General features: G+C 48.6%; 1 protein-coding gene across 9 annotated transcripts in view; it reads right to left on the reverse strand.

The window, feature by feature from the left end:
* The window catches only part of Mvb12b (multivesicular body subunit 12B), a 176,847-nt gene that overhangs the window by 22,190 nt on the left and 131,875 nt on the right, over positions 1-22,782 (reverse strand). For 7 of the 9 annotated variants that reach the window (XM_074053187.1, XM_074053184.1, XM_074053188.1 and 4 more), the window contains exon 8: positions 1-22,782. This exon is cut by the window's right edge and continues 8,218 nt beyond it. The exons of the other annotated variants lie outside the window; for them this stretch is intronic. The gene's annotated coding sequence lies outside the window, so the exon portion shown is untranslated. 9 annotated transcript variants of the gene reach the window in all.

Below are 22,782 nucleotides of genomic sequence, written 5' to 3' on the forward strand. Positions count from 1 at the left end.
GAAAAGGCATTAAATACACAGCAGATATTCAGGAATCTAAAGTGCCAACACAGAGAGTACAAGGTATCCCTGGGTGGAGCCAGGGTGACTTCCAGTGCAGGTGAGTGGCAGCTACGGGGTAGAAACAGGTACCTCTGATCCCAGGGGCCACAACCTAAAGAAGGCAGATGCTTTGGCATCCCCCAAGCAGCAGGCTGATGTGCAGGGCTCTGAAAATAGCCAAGGGCTGGTCTAGTAGCCCTCTCCCACTTCCACCCAGGAGGCTGGGCTCCAGGCTCTAAGTAGTGAGAGCTTCCAAGGGTCTGACAGCAGGAAGATGTTGACACACAGCTGGGAGGGGACGGAGCTGTGCCCTGGGAGGAGGCTAGCAGTAGCGCATTTACTGGACATTCTTATTTAAGCTGAGCTGAGGATCCTCTTTGGGTCTGTCAGGCTCATGGGAAAAGTCTAGGTGGGGGAAGAGCAGTTCTGGAACCACTGACTGAGTCTGGATCCTGGCCAGGACTTCCAGGAGCAACTGAAGTTACACATAAAGGAGGATTCCCCAGTGGTGGAGGGCAGGCAGCCTGAGACAGCAGTGGTGTGTGCCAAGGCTCAGGAAGTGGGAGGCGGGCACATGGGCACTGTGGTTGACCCTTGGCTACAGTTGCTGGTCTTCAGGATTGACTTGGGCTCACCTGTCTGCTTGACTTTAACGGGGTACAAGGGAAAGGGTATGGAATGAGGAAATCAGGAATCCAGAGGTGCAGCTCTTTTTCTGCAGCCTCCCTTCCCACCTTCCCCCCACCACCCACCACAATCCACCAGTCCCAAGATAGTCATTGTCAAAGGCATACAGAGAAAAATGGGATGCGAGTGTGGCTCACAAGCACTTTCTCCCCACGAAGGAATCATAGCATCAGAGAAAAGGATTCTGCCGCCATGCCTGCTGGGAAGGAACGCAAGATGTGATGGTGTGTGTGTGTGGGGGGGGGGTGGCTCGCAGTATGTCAGGCAGGCTGCTGAGACTGGGACCTGGCTTCTCCGTTAGCACTGAGCCAAATGAGGGCTGCAGGTACACCCTTAGTGCAGGGACCTGCAGCCCCGAGGTAGGGGTGGAGGTAAGAGGTGGTACTTTCTTTTGTTTGTTTTTGTTCTTCGTAAACTGTGATTTTAGGAAGAAATGGAGTGAGTGGAATGGAAGCTTCCGTGTGTAGGTTCCCAGGGAAATGACATTCTGCATTTTTCCCGTGGCGTCTGAAATTAGGACCTCCTGGTATCTAAATGCTGGACAGACTTTCAGTCACAGGGGAGAAGAGCACGGAAGTGGAAAGGGGAAAAGCAGGAGGGAGGAAAAGAAGAGAAAGGAAGAAATTCAGGTCATGCTCTCTGATCAGCAAGATGAGCCAAATGGCTCGGGTTTAGCTCTGCTCACAACTGATTCCAGGGAGGAGAACAATGAAGAGAAAGCATGTGTGGTTCACACTGCTTTCCCAGGGTGGCTGCTGGGCTCCCACAGACACTGAGGGTAGCAGGCATATTTAGGATACATAAAATATAAATAACACATTTACACTGTGTATGTACACGAAGGGCCTCTCCTGGCTGCTGAGACTGGAGGACCTGGCAGCATGCACAGCTGCTGTTCCCACCATCCCCTTCCACACTGGAGTCCTCCCTAGGCCTCCTGCGGAGCCTAGGCCAATGGCCAGTGGCCATGTAAGTACATCGAGGTGTCTGTATCAGGCACACCTTCTTATACTCAGGGAGGCCCCAAAATAATTTCTTCACATTAAAAACTCTTTGAGGAGGCTCAAGGTAAGAAAAGCAGAGGTGACATCAATATGGACACAGCAGAGGCAGCTTGCTCCCTTCTTGCTGCTGGAAGGAAGGAAAGAGTATTCCCACATCTATGAGAAGCAAGAGACAGCGTGAGGGTGGCCTTCAGGATGTGGTGGCAGACACACTCCTGCCTGGGTTGGCGGCAGAGGGGATGGGATGGGATGGGGACCACCTGGACCCAATCCTGAGTATAAGGAGCTGTTGGGCAAAGTGATGGAGATGGGGACCACTCTGTCCTAGAGTTCATGACAGAAGGATGGGCACAGTCAAATGCTCCTTGTATTTTTAGAAAACAGGTTTCAATCCACTTGAAGGAAAGAAGACCAAGTCTATAGGATCCACTGGGCTGAAGCTTGGGAGGATTGGGGCTGTCACTGATATGGAAGGCTCTAAAGACAAGCAGGAGCCACCAGGAGCCAGTCTGAGTTTGCTAACAAAACAGGTGACCTGCTAACCAACTAAAAATTTAAAATTTAAAAATGAAAAGCTCTAGTATATCAAAGATTAAAGCAGGCTTGAAGCATGTGGATTGCAGCAAAGCGTGTGACATTTCTTCTATATTTTATCCACACAGACAAGATGGATAAATATGTCTGGTCAATGTCAAAGATAGGAGAATCCCTAACTGGTTGGACTAGGCAATGGAGAAATGCTACTTAAAGGAAGACATACACGAGATGCTTACCTGGTAAGAGGCTGATGAGAGCCTGTGAAATCTAATGAAGACCTCAGAACACTGGGATCCTGGGCTACACTACTGGATGGTTACGACCAACGTAAAGTTCAGGAGTTTAGGTCCAAAATCCCGACTGTACAGGACGGACAGAGGAGATGTGGAATAACTCAGGAGAAAGTAAAGGCTTGGTTGTAGCTGAACATGTCAACATGTGATCTGACTACTAGAAAAAGGGGTGCTGTCATAAAAGCCAAGTGTCACATTCCTGGTGCCATGATCAGGGCACCGCCCATTTTGGTCTGCTTGGACTGTGGTGTCTGATACTGGGACTACATGCTCACGGGGTCATCCTGGGTACCTGAAACTGACCCATAAGGCAAAAAAGTAGCCTCAGGCCTGATGCCCCACGAAGGTGTGATACTGGCCACTTTTGTTTACCATGGCTCCTGCTTAGCATCCCCAGAGCCCAGCACTATGCTTGGCACATGGGAAATACAGCCAAAATGGGACCCTGCCCAGATGAGAGAGGATTCCAGATGGACCTAAGCAAATGTGTGCAAAGGTTCAGGGCTCGCCAGAGAGGCACTGAGCAGGGTGGGGCAAGCAGAGTTGCTGACTGGGTCCAGGCAGATGGCCACTTGCTGTGGAGCAGGAAGGGGTGACATGTGTTGGGCAGAGCTGATCTGTGGGACCACTAAATCCCCTTCTAATTCTATCACATCCATTTCGACTCTCCTTATCTGAGCAGCCTTTCCATATTTGAAAATATCCAGAGGTTTGCCAAACATAATTCTTAAAATCAATGGCACATATTTTTCATGTGTTCCCAAAGACAGCTCATAAATCATCTCCATGCTAGCTTCTCCTGGGGAGCCACATTCACTTCCTTCCTTTCTCTTTCCCTGGCCACAGTCAGTACATTTTCTTCACTAATGTTCTAGAACTGAGACGCTGATTGCTGTCCTAGCAACCAGTCTCTTGCCGGCTTTATTGGGGCAACACACTACTTGAGGACCTGGTGACAGAACCATGAGTGAAAAGCCGCAGCTCTTAGGGGCTATGACCTGGTGCACTGGCTCCTGCCCTGGCTTGTCAACCAGAAGGGGTTAGGGCAGGGCTTGTCTTGCTGATACCCCTGACTAGAACAACCCAGAAGCTGGGACAGTGCCTGTCCTGCCTCACTGGAGCCAATGTTAGTATTTCCAGGGCACACACTGGCCTTTCCTCCAGGCTCTGTAGCTCCCAGGGTGACATTACAAAGGCTTCTCCAAGCCTGGGAGGTAAAGAAAATTGTTGCTTAGCCAAGCTCTACAAAAGAGAAGAAAGGAAAGGAAACCTATATTTCCTGTCTGCGTCCTCGCCATGAACTTGCATCAGGTGACCTATCCATCAAAATTTCCATTTACAAGTTATATTCATGCAGCTGAGGCTTGGAGGAGTTATGTAGCTGCAATGGTCAGGATTCAAACCCAGAATGAGGCTTGTGCCTGGTGCTGTGTCTGTGGTGGGAAGGACTGTCTGGGAGTCTGGCAGACCTGAGTTTTTAATTCCAGCTCACCAGGTGGTGGCTGTGTGATTGTGCCTGGGCCACCAGCCCTCACTGAGCCTTGCTGTCCTATCTGTAAAATAGGGATGATCCTACAGCTCATTCAGATGCTGCTGTGAAGGTGCAAAGACAAAGTTAGCCCACAGAGGTGAGGGGCCCACACACAGGGAGATCTGCGGAAACCACTATGACCAGGACACACAGACCAGGGCAGGCCGGCTTCCTTTCAGTACCAGACCAGTGCTTTCTTCTTCCCCCCCTTTTTAAAAATTAATTATTTTTTGGTTTTGGTGGCAGTTTTAACAAAATGCTGAACCATAGATCGAACAACATGAAACCAGCAGATGAAAGCCAGGATGTGCCTCGGGCTCCGTAGCACAATTAGCATTCTCCTAAACAAACGAGCTTCCACAGAGCTGTAATTAAGCAGGCCTGTAATTAAGTATATGCCCTTTATCATAACGATCATGCTTAAAAATGGCACGATGCATGGAACTCTGTTATTAATGCTGTAATCCCAGACTGAAGTACGGGTACATAGAAATCTGCGTGTCAGGCCTGTCACTGGCGTGTTTGTAAAATACATTAAAGAAAAAACCCAGAAAACAATGAGCTCATTCAACTGTTCTTTTTACAATCAGGCGCTACAAGTCAGAGGGATCGTGAGTGCTTACAGATTCTGCACGGTTTAAACAAATAAAGCGCTAATCTGCTCCCGTATTAATCCCACCCCGTTTTAAAGAAGGGAAAGGGGCGGCGGTGGTGGGTTTTTTTGTTTTGTTTTTGTGCCAGCTGACCCAAATACCTGTCTTTGCTGGGAAGGAGGCCGATTTGCATGCTGCATTTGTTTGGACATAAAATTGGATTTCTGCTCACACGGATAGCTCTGCCATGAATCTGTAGGCACTCTGCCTGGCGACGGGATGGGATTACGGTGCCTGCCTCCGCCCTTGCTGGGGGCTATAATTTCACTTGCCACGGCACCCCCTAGAGCACCCAAAGCTAGCCTTTGATTCTCCTCTTTCAACACACGCCCTCAGGTTTTTGTAGGCTCCAGTCACTCTCCACTGACCAGTGTCTAGGACTCCCTGTACCACTGGACCACCCTCTTTGCTCAGGGCGGGTGGCTCTGTCCCTCCTTGACATCTCAACAAGCAGAAGGGGTGAGAAAATGCTCCAATTGACACATGGATCTAATTTTAACATGTGTGATAAGGGCGTCATAAAATCACGTGCTAAAAATGTAAAATTTAAAAAGGACTCCATTACCGGCCCCTCAATTGTTGTCAAGCGGTGTTAAGTGAACCCGGGTAACAGTACCTAGAAAGTACTTGAGGGGATTATCAGGGAACAATGTAGCTTGTTGGCAGGTGGTCATTTTCAGAATAAAACGAAAGGCAGTTGGAGTGGTGGGAGGCCTTTAACTCTGTGTACCTGCTCAGAGCTCGGAGCTGTAAATAATCAGCACCCCAACCCTCTCCTCTCCCCTTCCTGTGGCGTCTCCAAAGTCCTTTACAATTTGTGATGGGAAAACTGCCAATGGCCCAAGGTTTCAAGGCCATTTCTCAAAACTCATTTGCAAACCAAAACACGGAGCCTGTGCTGCTTTCTTGGCGGGTTCACTTTGGGGATATTCCTTGGAAGATATTTGTAGACACCTCCAGAGCTGTCTGTGTGGTGACATTCCAATTGAGTTTACACAAGGCCAACAACTTCCTTGGAGATCCCCAAAGTAATTTGCTTTGCCACATTATTCATAAGCCAAAAGGAGTGATTTATCAGCCACGGCCAGAGCCTCCCAAGCCCCACGTGCAAAAGGCGGCATCGTGGGTGCGGAGGAGCACAGACGTTGGTTCAGACACATGCATGTGTGCCGAGCCCACTTGGTCACTCATCAGCCATGTGTCTCTGGGCAAGTCACTTAACCGGAATCAGGTTTTCATTTGTCATGTGAGGACAATCATGCAAGGTGGTTCTCTGAAAGTTGTGGGAGCAGGAGAGACAGAAGGACCACACACCACAGCCAGGAGGAACTAGAAAAATGCCAGCTAAAACATTCTCATTCCTCTAAAGAAAGGCTTTTCAACTTCATACATATTTAATAGCTCGGACACAGACCAACTGCACTTTCTCAAGATCCAATTTGTCTCAGCAACACTTCCATATGAGAAAGAATATGGTGCCACGATGGGCAAGGGGCACTGTAATGCAGAACAGAAAGCAGAGGCGAGGAGCCAGCAAAGCTGCCATACAGGGCAGGACACATCCTCAGGAAGATGGGCATCATCTAAATGAGCAGTTCAGTCCAGCCACTGTCCTTGCTACCCCGGTTACAGGCTCCCTACCGGCCAAGCATGGCATCCACCCTCTTGCTTGTGAGGGTCCCCACTTTCCTTTCCATGGCAACTTTTCTCCTTCTTGAAACCAACTTATGTATTTCTAAGTTACATTTCTACAATTCCTTAACCCAGGAATCTGTTTTCTAAGGAAATCATTCCCATAGGACAGCTAAAGTGGAGCGCCTGAGACCCAGACATGCCCTTCTGGGGCCTCCTCCACCCAAACCCTGGTAGTGGGCTGTGCACAGTCCTGGGTCCCCAGCCCGTTTTCTGTGCATGTACATCTGTTTGCCTGTGTACAGCAATGCACAATTTTGTTTTTTATGTGTGTTTTTAATGAAAATAGCACTACCGTATAACTGTTTTGCAATTTACTTTTCATTTCACTGTCAGAGAGCTTTCCGAAGTTCTACCTCAGGCTCTTCAATGTATTAGGTGCAGAGACCCAGGTCAGGTCTAAGGAATCCTGACTGTCATTCCAAGTGGTCTGAAGGGAAGTTATGCACGGGCCTGGGGCTGGAGAGGGAGTGGTCAGATGCCTGTTTTAGAGATATCGTCCTTGCTTGGAGCAAGGATGAACTTGAGGGAGTGAGGCTGGAGGTGGGCCACTGAGAGGCGAGTCCTGCCAGTAACTCAGATGAGGGGTGCGGGTGGCTGGGACGAGGACTGTGCAGAGGGAATGGAAGAGAGGGGCAGAAGTGAGTAGCACTTGGAAGGAAGCATTGAGACTGGGACCCTGGCTCCAGGAGCCAGGAAGAATGCAAGGTGACCCTGGGATTTTGGCTTGAACAACTGGGAGGATAATATCCTGGGGACGGTCATGGGGGCAGGCAAGAGTAGAAGCAGCAGGGGTGAGCTAGGGGTTCCACCTGGCAGGTGCTGGTCATGTGGAAGAAAGCTGGTCCACCATGATTGGAACACCATGATCAAGAATGCAAGATTGGCTGGTTGGGGATGCCTGGATGGAAAGACAGGTGTCAGGCCTGGTGAGGAGGGGTGAGGAGTTTGACAGTTAGCAGTATGGTACTCAAGGTAATCAAGGCCAGGAGAGAAGTTGAAGAAAACACAGGAAAGAGAGGCAGGCCCAGGACGGAGCTGAGGAGCATTAACATTTAAAGCTCACACTGAGGATGAGAAATCGTCAAAGATCATTTGCAGATGCTCAGAAGCACTCAGTGACGCTGGATCCAAATTGGAGGTGACAGTGCAAATGTGGTTTCAATGTGGTGATGTAGGTAGCAGTATATAAACAGGTAGGTATGTGTGCATATGTACACATGTATGTATGTACATGTACACAAACACACGTGCACACAGTTCTCTCTGTTGAGGGCCTAGAAGCAAGGTGATAATGAATAAAAATCTGCTCATCTAAACCAATGTCAAAGGAAATAAGTAAGCTGAAGATGAGGGGAAGCTCTTCTTTCAATCAAATAGCAGCTCATGAGCACTGAAGGAATGACGGGGTGAGGAGAATCAGTGGGGCTACACCTGGTAGTTGAGAGCCTGAGGAGGAACAAACTAGTCACATTGTCCTAAAGGATTAACAATATGCAAGTTACATTTTACTTACAGAGGGAAAAACAGTAACTTTACAGTGAAGAAACTCAACAAAGTCCTCCTTAATCAGGTGGCCCAAGGAAACTTTAGTGATCCTGGGTCATGCCAACCCAAGAAGTTCCGGATATCATGCACTGAGGAAGACAGGGCACCATGTCAGTGCTGTCCCTGGACAAAGGCACAACACTGATCTAAGCTTGAGGAAGTAGTACCATGTCCCAACTGACGGGTGTTATGCAAAGTTTAAGACAGGACTCATACCAGGCGAGTCCCCACACATCCTACTCACAACAGTCCCAGAAAAGGTGATGCAAAAGCAAAATGATTGCAATCAAATCTGAGTTCCTACAAGTCAGTGGTGTAAATATATATAAATATATGCTTATATTTATATATATTTACAAAGATATTATATGACTATATGTCTACCTCAGGGCTGACATCCAATTTTTAATAGGAATTATCTCAAACACTAGATTTACTTAGTTGTAAAGTATACATCTCTGAAGTACCATACAGTGCTCTAAAGTAGACGTAAATAAGTTAAGCAATATAGTCCTCTTTTCTTCCCTAACAACTCCCTGGCAGCAGTCAGAGGAACCACTGTGTCTCGTTTGGGCACAAGCAATGGTGGAAAGTTACAAAACCAGTCAGGAGTTCCTCCTATTCTTGTACATATGCCCCTCTGCACTATGAGTTTGTCACTCTTCCTATAAAGGAGTGTAATCTGTTGCTATACTCCTTGAATCTTGGTTTGGCAATGGGACAATAGCCTGTGTGACACCAACAGAGACTTAAAGGTGCTTGCGCACCCAGGCTTGTGGCCCCTGCTGGACCGAACATGTGAAGGATCCCAGAGCAGCCTCCTGGTGGATGAGTTACCACATAAGCAAAGGCTAACGCTCTTGGCTGCAGCTTCCCTACACCCAGCCTGTAATCTGCCTCATGTGTGGACAAGGCCATCCTAGACCATCCAGTCCAGCTGGGCCGACTTGAAGAAGAACCACCTGCTGACACACAGAACCCTGAGAAATTGTAAATGTTGGTGTTTAGCCAACCAGCTGCTGAAGGAACAGCCAGTGTGGAGGCCACTGTGCATTCAGTGCCCTATCGTGGCAGTGTCCCTAGCTCTTAGAACACTGCCCAGACTGTAACAGGTATCCATACATACCCGTGAATAAAAACAGTGAGCAGAGGCCTGGCCTTGAGTCAGGCTCTATATGCAGGGGTCAACTGTCTATGTCCTCATCTACCCCACCTCCACCCAGGGGTCTGATTTCACTGGTCTGAGGGGCGACCAGCACTTTTTTGAAGCTCCCAGGTAATTCTAATGCAACTAGGCTTGAGAAGTCCTGGGCTGAATGAGTTCTAAGATCCATGTCTGTCATTCTTGGATCTCACAGTGGCAAGTGTCACAGTGAAGATTAAATATCTATTGGTGCCTTAAGAATCTGGATTGAAAGCCCAATATATAAAATCCACCATGCTGGCCCTTCATGGAACTAACAACTGCTTTCTGACATTCCCTGCACAAAATCATCTCAAAAGCAGTATACAAAGTAACAGCAGGTCCGAGGCTCCCTGGGAAGGGACCAGGGAGGTCTGCCCAGGGGGAAAAGATGGGGCCAGGGCACCCACAGACACCCTCCCCTAAACCTCCCAACAGCACTGGAGACATCAGCATCTCAACCCGAAGCTCAGAAGGGAAGGTGCTTATTAGGCCCACAGAGCTGGTAAGTGGCCGTGTTGGGGTGGATACAGCGGTTTTCCAAGCCCACTGCCTCCTGCCACGCGCAGGCTGGGATGCGAAGACCTTCCCATGTGACACTGAGAAGTAGTCATCTAAAGATGGTGCAGGAACCTGCTCATGGGAAAGGGTGGAAGTGGCTGTGAGGTTGTGAAGAGGTGTCAGGAGGGGCCACTCTCCCAGGGGGACACCCTCCATAGCCAAGACAAAACATTCCCAGCCTAGTAATTTCAGTTCCCTTTCAAGCGCAGACCTCACCGTGACACGCCTTTACTGAAAGGCTTTGAATCCTTCCTACAACTCATGGATGATGCCCCAAAATGCCACAGTCCCAGCCTGGCAGGCGGACCACAACCTAGATTTTCATGGTAGCTGCCTCCCCACTGGGACACCTTAGAATCCAGCTGCCCCCACTTACTCACCAGTTCCATATGTGTCATGCATTTTGGATGCCATGTGCCCCCTCTCCCTGCTGTGGTCTCACCCTGGAGAGCCCATTCTTGTGGACCCATCAAAACCAGCAGAAACAGTGCCTCTTTGGGCTACCTCCCAGGTTGCCACTCATCACTCAGTGGCCTGTGCTCCGAGCATCTGCCCAACATCCTGGTTACCAGTGTCCAGAGGGCACCTGCTCCCCTGGACTGTGGGGACTCTCAGCACCAGTACACAAGGGAAGTCTGAGGTCCAGAAGGAAGCGCTGCTTGGTGATGGGAGTGCTTCAGGACTCTATGACAAAGGGTCAGTCCAATTCCTTTTATGTGCATTCTGTGGCTTAATTACTTGTTTATCTCACCAGGCACTTTAGCAATAAGATAGCAGACCTGAGTATTGTACAAACTGGAAAAGATATATAGTAACCTGGCTTTTTGTGGATTTTTACTTGTGGGTTTTGGCCAAGCATGTTCAAAAAATAAATAAAATAAACAAAAAGAAACTTCAAAAACAAAAATTTTAAATTCCTCAAATCCTTACCACTGTGAAAAAATTTAAATGCCTGCACTTGCACTCTGCAGCTTACTTGATGCAGTCAGTCCCAGGTTGTGGCTGGTTGTGTTTAAATCATTGTGTAAGCTGCTGAGTGTTTCCCTCCCCTTAATTTTGTGAAAATCTGCCTCCCCCCCAAAAAGCAAATGGTGCCTAAAAATCAAGGTAAAAATGAATGTGCTTAATTGAAGTGATAAAGTGAAAATGTGAGGCGTGTTGAAAGGCGGCTTGTCTTTAAGCAGAAGTTGAGTGACGTTATGGAAAAAAATGAGTCAAGCATGAGCAGTACAGCACTGAACTCAGGCGCTCTGAGCATGCGCGGTTTTTTCTCCCTGGCGGTGTGGGACCACATACTCACAGAGGCCGCAGATACTGTAGTCTCCCCAGAAATGTTACTTAAGATGTGAGAAGAGGCTGCCCATAGATTATAAGGAAAAGGTGTGAAATGTGACATTTTGGTAGCACAGCACAGAAATCTGACCCTGACTAGTAGGGTCATTTGTTCCCCAGACCCTGGGCTCCTAGCAGTGCACTGAGAACATGGAGGACAAAGGCTTCGAGCTAAGGCCTGAGGGTGAACCCTTGAAGGGCAACCACAGAGGGAGAAGCTGCCTGGGAGGACCCAGCCTCATCCTTCTGTGCTGCTGGGCTAGTCCAAAAGACCAGCCACAGGGACAGGTGGGCACACAGCACCTAAGAAGCACCTGCTACACAGATCTGGCCACAGCTGAAGTTCAACTTACATTTCCTATCTTTTACTGCTTGAGTGCACTCGAACCGGGTCATAATTTTAATGATGAAACTTACTTGAGAAAAAAGTAATTCCCCCCATTTTATGGGAGGCTTGAACACTGGACTCCCAGTTCACCCTCAATGGGCGTCCCATCCCTGGCATCAGTAGGCTCCTGGCGCTGGGTTGCGGAGGACACTACAGTGTAGACGTGGAAGGACTGGATACCTGAGCGTTAGCACCGAGGCTGGGATGGGGAGCAGGGGACGGTGCACCACACCTACACAGAAGTGCATGTCCACGTGGCAGAATTCCCAGCAACGTTTCCATGGGAGAGGGCTTCTCTCCAAAGCAGTACAAACCACAGCCCCCTTCCCCACACTGTACTCCAGGGTCGTGGTGACAAGAGGATGGACAAGAGCAGCTTGAGGCAGAATGGGTGACTGAAGTGATATCCACTTTGATCTGGAAATACTGTGTGCTATGTCTATGAACTACAATGCCATAAATTACCTGGGCTTCAGGTTTAATATTAACCTTTAAAGGGCACGCCACAAAAAAAAAATGTATCCTCTAAATATTGGTTGTTAGTTCACTTGGTAGGTCTTTCAGGGAAAATAGGTACGAGGCTGCCACCCGTTTCTGACTGTATGTGTCACGCACATCTCCTGCCACCTGACAGTAATTCCAAGGGAACGCAGCAGTGTCCCCGGGAACAATCCAGCCAGCCCCTCCAGCCGCGGTCTAAGCTCAACCTTGAGGCTTAATAATAGAGCCAGTCAGTACCACTCTAATTTCTAGAGCTGATGAACTTTCAGAGTTGAAGTAATGAACACAGATGACAAAGAATTTTAATCCAAGGTTCTTTGAACGCTCCAGGATAATAAGCACTTGTTCTTTTCTACAATGGGCATATAAAAGAGAAATCTAAATAATAATTGCTGTAATTATCTTGAAAAATATGCAGAGATTAATGGTGATTATGAAAATCTGTATAATTGTTCTCTGAAATCATCACTGATCAAGTAATATCTTGAAATGGCCACTGCCGGGGGACTTTTGACACAGAACCGCAGGTGGGCACGGAAATGAGACACTTTGGCTTTCTCCCTGTAAAATATTACCCCGTGTTTATGAAATTGGTTTTCATCACTGCCAATACCCTGGCCTGCGTTTTAACTCTTCATACCAGTGCCCTGAAGAGATTTCAGGATGCCCTTAATGGGATGCGAGTGTCATTGTGGTTCAGAGCCCCAGGTTCAACTTGTTATTTATTCAAATAATTAATTACTCTTGTATCCATCGAGCAGTTTGTCATGACACATTAATGACTTGATAGACTTCCATGAACTGGTGAACACAGAACAGCAGAGCGTTTTTATCGTCATTTAATTTTAAAACGATCCTGTGTGAAATTATCTCGTCGTGAGTGATGGGCGCATAAAGAACCGACTCAGCAAAGCCCCTTTTGGATCATTGCTTTATTAATGGTAACGTCAGGGAAATGAAAAATGCTAACATTGTCATATTCTGCTGCTGGGTGGAGATGGATGGCGGGGGAGTGGGCGAGGGCTCCGTGAACTCGCTGCCGTGAGCGTGAACCCCTCCTGGCACCGCCGTCTTCACACCCACCCAGCCACCCAACCGCCCACTCACGACCAGGCTCCTTTTTCTGGGTTTATGGCTCACGACACCTATTACTTTGTGAGTGTGTGTGTATTTTCTTTTTCTGAACTTGAATTTTCCACTAGTGATATAAAGCTCCCTCACAAAAACATTTCGCTTTATTGCTTTGAACATTAAACGTTATTAATCCAATAGAAAAACGTTAAAGATATTGCTGTCACCTTTAAATGTGAAATGATATTAGGAGCTAAAAAACGCTGGGTTAGGAGAAAAGATGTTCCCTTAGTCTCTTTCAAGTCTTGAGATAACCGTGCTGGGTAGATGATAAAATAGTATTCCTTTATGACTCACAGCACATCTGCTAAAGAGAGACTTCCTGTTCAGCCCTTCTCCCTTCCCTTTTCCTTACCTAGTGAAAATTGTTCTCTGTTGTCTTAATTACAGATGTGGGAATCCACGCAACTACTCTCCAGCAGCATGATTCCAAGACAACAGACATAGCTGGTACTCTTCCTGGAGCAGCCAGTGTCAGACTGGGGAATCACGGGGCTGCTGACAGCCATGCAGGTCCACATGGGGGGAGAGGGGCGACAACGAACTGGCGAACAGGAAGCCAGGTGCTAGTCCTGGCTGCCTAGATGAAGAAGGACGCACGTGGTTTTTCTTACAAGCTTCCTGTTTCTGTTTCCCACTTCCTACAAATAGTTCAACCACCCACTTAGATGTCTAGTACCAAGGCCTGAGACCAGCAGGGACCTGTCTCCATTCCTCATGAGTCACCAGTGCTTAAGCATCCAAGGAGAGTAGAGGCGGAGCTTACTCTGTGCAGTCTAGGTGCTTCCTGCATATGACTGATTTACTCAAGACAGCTCTGCAGTACATATTTATGTATATATGTATCTATGTGTATGTATGTATGCATACATTTTAGTGTCACAGAGCCAAACGGCTTAAAAGGATATATACAGATAATTCTCCACAACGAGGCTTCTAGAGCTGGCTGTGGCTAGGCAGGATAGGCTGCAGGATTTGGGGAACCATCAGGAAACGCAAGGCCCCATGGGAAACAGGAGTCTGTGCTTAAAATCACTTTCTTTAAGGCCTGGGAAGAACAACCTCAGGGCAAAAATTCCCGTCCTCTCTGAGCAGAGAAAAAAACTCAGGAGGCAAAGTAAGAGGCCAATGGGGTACTGGGGGCTTGGTTTAGACAGGGATCAGGGCCCCCCAGGAACTGAGGAAAGAAAGGAAGTTTCTTCCACACACAAACAAGTTCTAAGAACTGGATGACATGCCTCTGGTGCCTTCTAACGCATGGACGGGGTTATAGACTCTGTAGGACTCCTGTCTGTCTCAGCTGGTGCCCTGGACCCTGTTCATGTTTTGCCCTGACAACACCAGGTGGCACCCAGAGGTTTATGGCTTGCTCAGTGCCACCCAGCGGGCTGGTAACAGAACTGGTGTTGAATACAAGTCTCCTGACTGCTGCATGGTCATTTATTGGAAAAATCTCTTCAGCACAGTCTTGGCAAGTACACCAGAGCCCAAAGTCAAAGCTGCCTCTTGGCAGGGAATGTACAGACTCCGTGTTCTGGGACACAGGAAAAGCGGTCACTAGCTTTCTGCTTGGTCTTTATTATGAAAAGTCCCCAAATGGTCTTAGGACAGACATATTTTGAAAGCAACAAGGTTTATGCTTGTCCTCATTGTGTGATTTTTGGTGGCGAGGGGGCCAGCCTGCTGCTCTTGGCTTGATTCTGTCCAGGGTTTTGAACAAACGTCAAATTGTGATTTCCCCAAATGGTGGTAAAAACATGAAAAGGGTGTGCTGGGCTCTGCTCCACCAGGAATAAGCCCCTGCCCATGTGATGTGTAAAGAAGAAAAGGGGATTTGCAGGATGGGGCACAAGGACTCCAACTGTGGCAGCTGCCCATCCCTGGGAGAGGGGGCTTGGGTCAGTGAGGAGCTGGCTAAGCCTGTGTTGAAAGAAGACAAGCAGAAAATACAGCATTCTCCAACGCGGTGCAGGAGAAAGCTGGAATTGGTGGGAACACTTCCAAGAGGAAGGTTCAGAACTTTTAACGAGCCTTTTTTCCCCTTCATTTTTACAAATGCAGTTAAAGAGGGGCCCCATCAGCAGACTGATGCTGTGAAGCAGTTGCAGAAACTGGAGGGGAGAGCAGCACAAGTGGTGCACACACACTTGGCCTCTGCCTTCTAAGTTCAAGGTGGCCGAAGAACAACTGATCCTTTCCCCCCTGGCTCTGTGGAGATCATGCCAACCCATCCAGGCTTATGCCAGCATTTGGAACACCCTGAGGTGGGAAGCAGGAAGGGGCAAAGGTGAGATCCCTGACTAAGAATGCAGACAAATTGTTTAAAAAAAAACCAATTATTTTTTATATGAAGAAAAGTCAGAGTTTAAATTATTAACAATGATGTAATATATAGAGGAATTTATTTTAGCAAAAATTTATTTAAACAACTTTATTAATGACATCAGTTTTTACTTATTGACTCATTCATTCTAAAAGCTCAGCAGGGGCCAGGCGCCTGTGATCCCAGCTGCTCAGGAGGCAGAGGTAGGTCCAAGGCCAGCCCAGGCAAAAGCAGGAGACCCTGTCTGAAAAATAGCTGAAGTGAAAGGGGCTGGGGCTGGGGCTGGTGCTCAAAAGGCAGAATGCTTGCCTAGCAAGTGCAATGCCCCTCAGTTCAAAACCAGTACCACCAAAAAATATTTTAAAAAAGCGATTCACCAGAATGCTGTGTTTCTACATCATTGCGTTTTGTGGGAGAAATCATTCCTAAAGAGCCATTTTAAAAACTGGAGATTTGGGAACATCTTGGGAAAGTATCCTACAAAATCCTTTGCAGTCTCACAGCTGTATTGGGAGAGGTGCCCAAGATGACCTGTCAAGCTCTGTCGTACTGGTATCACCGATGATAGAGTTTGGGACTCAAAAAGTCAGTGTCACTTCAATTTAGTAGGTCTTGTCGTGCAGGGCCCATGTGCCTCACCACTGTGGATTTATCCCTACTTTCAGTGAGAAATTTCCTTTGGGCGAGACCAGGGGCCTCCCTTCCATTTGTCAGGGCCTCTGTGGCACCCCACAATCAGACTGAAGTTTGTGGGAGCCACTGAAAAGCCTCCAACAGCACCTAAACAAAGAAATTCCTTCCAATTAAAAAAAAAGTCCGTTTTGCATCATTAGTCTGTAATGGAGTGAGAATTAGCATGGACTGGAGGCAAGAGGCTGGGATGATGCTCTGTGAGGTGGTGGGCCAGTGGCCTTTGCAGTCATGGGAGGTGGTAAGGGGCAGAGCAAACACTTCAATGCCAAATCCTCCCTTCTTTCACACATGTGTAAAACCTTTGGAATTTCACTGGAAAAACTGTATTTCAAAAGTGAGCTTTGAAGTCTGAAATGAAAGCAGAAAGGGCATTTCTTAATCTAGAAGGCAGGATTTAAATTGCTGAAGGGGCCCAAGGCAAGTGCCCAGGGGTGGGGGCTGCCCCAGCTCCGTGGTGGATCTCTGTGCTGGTCTGCAGGTGGTTTGCTGCTCAACTGTGCTACCCCTCTCCCTCCTTCATCTTCCCTGATGGCCACCAGGGTTTTCACTCTCCCACCGTCCCCAGACCTCTCAGAGGGCCTGAAAAGTAAGCCAGATGGTCCTGATGGGGACCCTGGCGTATGATGTGAGCACATGCCTGTAAGCATGTACAGGTGTGCAAATGCACGTGTGAGAAGGGGGCCTGGGAGAGGCCTGGCAGGAGAGCAGAGGACAAGCACGTGTGACCACCACCTAGTCCTCAGAGCAGCAGCTGACAGGGGCTGGTGCTCTGGACTGCAACTCTACAGTTCAGGTGGGCAGAAAGGAAACTGTCGAGTGAAATTTTCAACCTCAGGGCTGAGGATAAAACTCTGAACTTGAGCATGAAACAGGGACAAATGTTGACTCTAGCTCTCTACCTCCAAGCCTGGGGTCCCCTCTCGCCCTTGCCAGGCCCTGGCTCCTCCCTGCCTCCTCCTGCCCCAGCAGTCTTCCTGCCTTTCACCCGGCCTGCCTCTGGGTCCCCAGGTCTGCAGACAATGCATCGAGGAGTGGCACCTTCCTGAGGGTTTGTATATGTGACACAGCACAGTTGGGAAAAACAGATACTCAATAAAGCCTGCTGAGCTGAAGAAATGGGGATTTGTCTTCCTCACACATTTCACAGAGCGCTTAACCACACCACCTCTTAGCCATCCTTACCACAGTCCTCGGGATGGGCCAGGCATTTTTACCCTGGCTGACAGAGAATGACCTGAAGCTCAACAGAGTAGTTCACCTGAGCTCTTAAAAATGAAACCCACTGTCCTGTGGCCACTCTCCCACCCCTCTGACAAGTCACTCAAGAAAGGCCTGGACTGCAGTTTCCAGAAATGCTGGGAAGGGTCCATGAAGCAGCTGAGCATGCCATAGTTCCCTTATTTCCGGCGTCATTAGCAGCTTGAACTTCTTTTCCTACAATTACTTCAACCAAAAATTTACCTCAGCTCCCCCACCCCTGCATGGAGATCAAAGGAGGGGAGAGGCACTGGCAGCTCTCTTCTTCCACTGCTCAAATACTTTGCCCATCTGCTAACTGAGAACAGAGGCTGAATGCCTGTCTTACTCTTTCTAGTTTGGGGACCACCCAAAACCCCCACAGACCTGGTGGAATGGGCTGCCAGCAGTGCTAGGTCACTGTTTTCTGATGGGAAATGCAAAACCACTGCTCCCAGGCCAAGTCTGAACCCTGCTATGCAGCTGGAGCCAAAGCTGCCAGTGCCGGCTCTACCCAAGGTCAGCAACCCCTACCCACACACACAGGGCATGTCTCCTCAGCCTTTTATGTCCCAGAATCCAGCACTGACCAGCATGTTAGCGTGTGTGTGTGTGTGTGTGCCTGCATGTGTGTACACGCATGAGATGAAGGCACTCATAACATTTTTCCCTTTTTCACCTGCAAAAGAGACAGGGTGCTTTGGCTGGCCACCATCACTTTAGATGAGGGGGCCGGGGCATGCTGAACCCCTGCCTCCCACAGCTACAAGGCTGCCGTGAATGGGGCCTGCTGTTCTGTACAACTTGCACATAACTGGCAAGAGCAGCCAGGAATGCAACAGTGACTTCCATATCCGTATGAAACTGAGGCTCTTGCAAACAGCTCTGGAGGACTGCACACTGGCCTAACTGCTCTCCATAGTCCACCAAACTTTCATTGTTTTCCTGTAACCTGGGCCTGTCAGTTCTGGGTATATTTAAAGCTAAATCTGAAGGTAAATCAATCCCTTCCAGATAACATGTGTCATGGGCACCTGGCCCGAGGTCCTATGCCCTCTCTTCAGCCTCTGGAAGGCAGTGGAGGGAGGTGTCAGAGGGAGGTGTCCTGTCACAGGCTCCATCTTCAGCTTCGGTCCCCAGTAGGGTGGAGACTGTACTGCTGGCAGCGGTGCTGGGAGGAGGCCTTGGCTGTTCTCCTGGGCTGTTCTCAGAGCCTCAATGCACCTGGGCCTCCACAGATGCCCACAGCCCCTAGTATCTTCCACTCAGCGGTCCAGAGGTGTTCCTGACTGTCGTCCACCTGAAGTGCTCTGAGGATCGGCCTTCGGCTTCACTGGCCAGTGCCTGCTGTAAGCTCAGCCTACACTCTCTGAGGCCCTCCTGCCTCACATGGGCCTCTGCACCGATGGAGGCTGTGGTCAGCTGCAAATAGCCCTAGCTCCTGATCCGTTTCAGTGCGAAAGGCAGAACTGGTGCTTGACTCTGCTGTCCTGTGATATGAAGACCTTACCTCATGGGGAGGGCATGGCCAATCACCACAGGACCCTGCCACCTAGGGAGGAGGGCCAAATGGCAGACACCGTGCCTCCATCTCTCTCCTGTGGGGCTGCGTGGTATAGCTGGTCTGCACCTGAGGGACTGTGGAATGTCCCTGGGCAACTGGGTGCCACTTCTGCTCTATCTGCCTCCTGTCTCTAGCCTAGAGCAAGGGGCAAGTGCCGTTTGAATCACTACTAAGCACTAGTCAGTGGAATGCCAGGATTAGTAGACACTGAGCCAGCTCTGAGAGCTGTGTGGCTGCGGGGAAGTTAGAGAAGCCCTCTGCTCTAGTCTGCATCTGCAGAATGGGATTAACAGGATCACACCTCCCAGTGTTGCAGTGGGATAGAGACAGGTGGAATGCTGTTATTATTATTGTTGTTGTTACTTCTAGAATGCAAAAGAAAATGACCAGTGCAGTTTGGTGTCTCTCTATACTGTGCCCAACCCCCAACCCAATAAAAAGCAGGTTCCTGTAAACAGTTCTTGCACAGAGTAGGGAGGGTGTTCCTGGTCCTCGGTCTTCTGTCACAGACAAATAAGTCGTGTGCTGACAATGCCGCTGAGACATATTGGTGTCCACTCTGTTGTTGAGAAGTACCATCTGTGCCTGGAGGCTGGCTTCCAGGGCTGCACTGGGAGCAGGTGGGCAAGTCCACAGGTCCCCAGGTCTGCAGTCCAGCAGCCATCAAGTCCAGTGGCTATCAGTGAGTGCCTGGTGTGTGCAGTAGAGTCCACCCACCTCCTTCTGGGAGCCAATCCTCCCAGTTACAGCAGCATTACCAGATGGGTCCTGCCCAGGCTATGGGCCTCAGGGCACACTGAGGGCGACATGGGCTTGACTGCAGAGCTCTCACCATCCATGTGGACACCGTACATCATGAAGTTTGAGGCACAACTATTGGTAAAGGCCAAGTGCGTGCTTCGTGGAGCACAATCTAGGAGCTTAGACAGAAACTTCAAGGTGTGAGAAAGGCTGTGAAAGAATTCTGTGGGTGGCACAATGGAGGCACAGCAGGGGATGGTACAAGAAGACTGTCTTGAGTTGCTGTGTGACTTTGGGAAAGTCACTTGGCCTCTCTGATGCTTGGTTCCACATTTGTAAAATGGGAACAGCAGTAATACCATATGTTTCCTGGGTGTTTTTGAGGATTAAAAGAGCTTACATAGGAAGGTGACTCAGCCTTCCTTCAGTGACTATTCTTTCTGAAGCCAGACATGAGTCTCTTGCTTCTCTATGGCAAGACTGGTCCAGGAAGGACAAAGTCAGCCTTTCATTGCAGATAATGACTCATGGTCATCCCAATTGGGCACAGGTGCCCCAGGAGCTTATGGGCCCAGGCCAGCCATGTCCAGGTTCAGAAACACTCCTAGGCCTATAGGCAGGAAAGGGAGCAAGAGGTACATTTGCCCAAATTATAGGTTGTCCTTACCTTTAACCACAAGGAGTGACTCTGCCTTACTCTGGAAATGAGCCCTGGCAAGGATGCCATGGGCACAGTGACTTTCCCTGAACTCCGTAGTGACTGGAAAGCAGGGCAGCCATGCCTGGTTGTCAGACAAACACTCTGGGAAAGGCCCGTGGATGTCTGTGGCCATCCCCATCTGCCAGGGTTGCTCTGTGGAGCTACGGGCTGTTGTGCCAGTAGCCAGTGAGCCTTCTCCAATGACACACCTCGGCATGCTGCAGAGCACACCTGAGTCCCAAGCTTGTATCGGGTGCTTACAGTGTGTGTGGGTTCACTGCCCCGGGCTCCAAGCATGTTGTTGACCAGGCCTGACCCCAGGCCTTCTCAGTCACTGTGGAATGAGCGGATGCTTGCCTGCTTCTCACCGCCCACCCAGAGTGGTGCAGGGAGCTGATCTGGCAACAGGAGCATCGAAGGTTCCTGGAATCAGCCCCGCCTGCAAGGCGGCCTGTCACCCAAACCTCGGCTTTCTTCTACTCCATGCCACCTAAGGTTCTTGTGTGTGTCCCTGTAGTGTCACCAGAGGATGATGGGAGGTTTTCAAAGAAGTATGTCCATTGATCAAAGTCCCAGGATAAAAATGAACCAGTCGGCATTCACAATGGACTCCAGGATCAGAACAGGCCAGTAGCAGTCATCGGCCCCTGAGCAACAGGGCGGTTGTTTGGCAGAAACTGAGCAGTACTGGACTTGAAGCACGTGCTTGTTCCTGTTGGGGCTTGGGGATGCAAGATGGGGACAGCTGGCGCAGGGCAGCTGGGGTGCATGTGGAGAGCACTCAGAGGAGTGGCTCGAGAGGACAGTGTTGGGGAAGAGCAGGGAGACAGCAAAGGTTGGAGCTGGCAAGGATGTAGGTGCAGATCAGGAAGGCTCTCCGGGGCAGCGGGACAACCAAAGCTGCAGCAGGCAGCACCCTGAGGAGCCTCGAGGTCCGGAGCAGAGGGAGACACAGTGTTCAAGGAAGCCTGGGGCCCAGCAGAGCCTCTTGAGAGCCAGCCTGGCTGAGAGCATCACAGAACTGAAGGCCAAAACAAAAATGGAAGGAAAAGGACAAGACTGTCTTGATGCAGAGTAAAAAACACAACGGGCCTTTTATAGGCGTCAACCTTCTCAGCACGAATAATGCTGCAAATGTACAAATAAAACTAACACTGTTTTGAAATATACAAGTAAAACCTATGGTCAAAATATGACTGGAGAAGAAATGTGCGGAACATTAAAAGCTACCAGTCTCTGGTAAAGTAGCTATACTTAAGCACCTGCATGGATATGTGTATACCCATCGTCCTTCTTGACCAAAGGATGGCGTGCGTGCGTGTGTGTGTGTGCGTGCGTGAGTGTGTGCGTGTGTGTGTGCGTGCGCGTGCGTGTGTGCGCGCGTGTGCGTGTGTGTGTGCGTGCGTGTGCGCGTGCGTGCGCGAGTGTGTGTGTGTGTGTGTGCATGTGCGTGCGTGTGTGCGTGCGTGTGCGTGTGTGTGTGCGCGCGCACCTTTTAGAAGGAAGACACATTCTCGAGGTCTTTTCTTCTGGTGATACTGGGGCTTGAATTCAGGGTCTTATGCTTTGGGTAGGTGCTCTGCCACTCCTTAAAACTGATCATATATCAGATCATAAAGACTCAGTAAATTTGAAAAGATAAAAAATGACGGAGACTATATTCTCTGACCACTAAGCAATAAAATTGGGAATAAGAAAAGGTTAGACAAAAAAATCTCAATCACTCAGAAAAATCAGTTTTTTTGACACTTGAGTCAGAGGCCAGCAAAATTAAAATTACTATTTATACTTATAAAAGTACGCACGATAGGGGAAAGCTATAGAATGCCACCAGAGTAATACCCAAGTATATTTTTAAAGCTTTTAATACTTTTATTAAAAATTAAAAAGGGACTGAAACTAAATGAGGTGATGAGTCAATCCAAGAAGCTATTAAAATATGAGTTGAGCATGGTGGATCATGCCTGTAATCCCTGCTCTCCGGAGGCAGAGGCAAGAGGATTAAGAGTTTGATGCTAACGTGGGCTACATAGTGGAGAGCACTCACAGGAGTGTCTCAAATAATTAAGGGTGGGGGTACTGCTCAGTGGTAAAGGACTTGTCTAGCATGCATAAGGCCTGGGAAAAAAGCCCAAAAAATTACAAAAAAAGAACTCATATAGATAAAAATAAGTAATGAAATATAACACATAAAGAAACGAAAACCTAGTTATTTGAAAAGATAAATAAAACAAATAAATCTTCAGCAAGAATAACCAAGAAAAAGGAAAAATATTAGGAAGATATCTAACTGTGGGTATATTAATTTTAAAATTGTAATAAACTGAGGTTTGATTTTGTACCTATAAACTTTAAACTTTAGGCAATTTTTTCTTTTAAAGAAAATATAAATGGCAAAAGTGACTTAAGAAAAGTAGAAACGCTGAAAAAATTCAACAATTG

This window comes from Castor canadensis, chromosome 13, assembly GCF_047511655.1.
Source record: "Castor canadensis chromosome 13, mCasCan1.hap1v2, whole genome shotgun sequence".
NCBI lineage: Eukaryota > Metazoa > Chordata > Mammalia > Rodentia > Castoridae > Castor > Castor canadensis.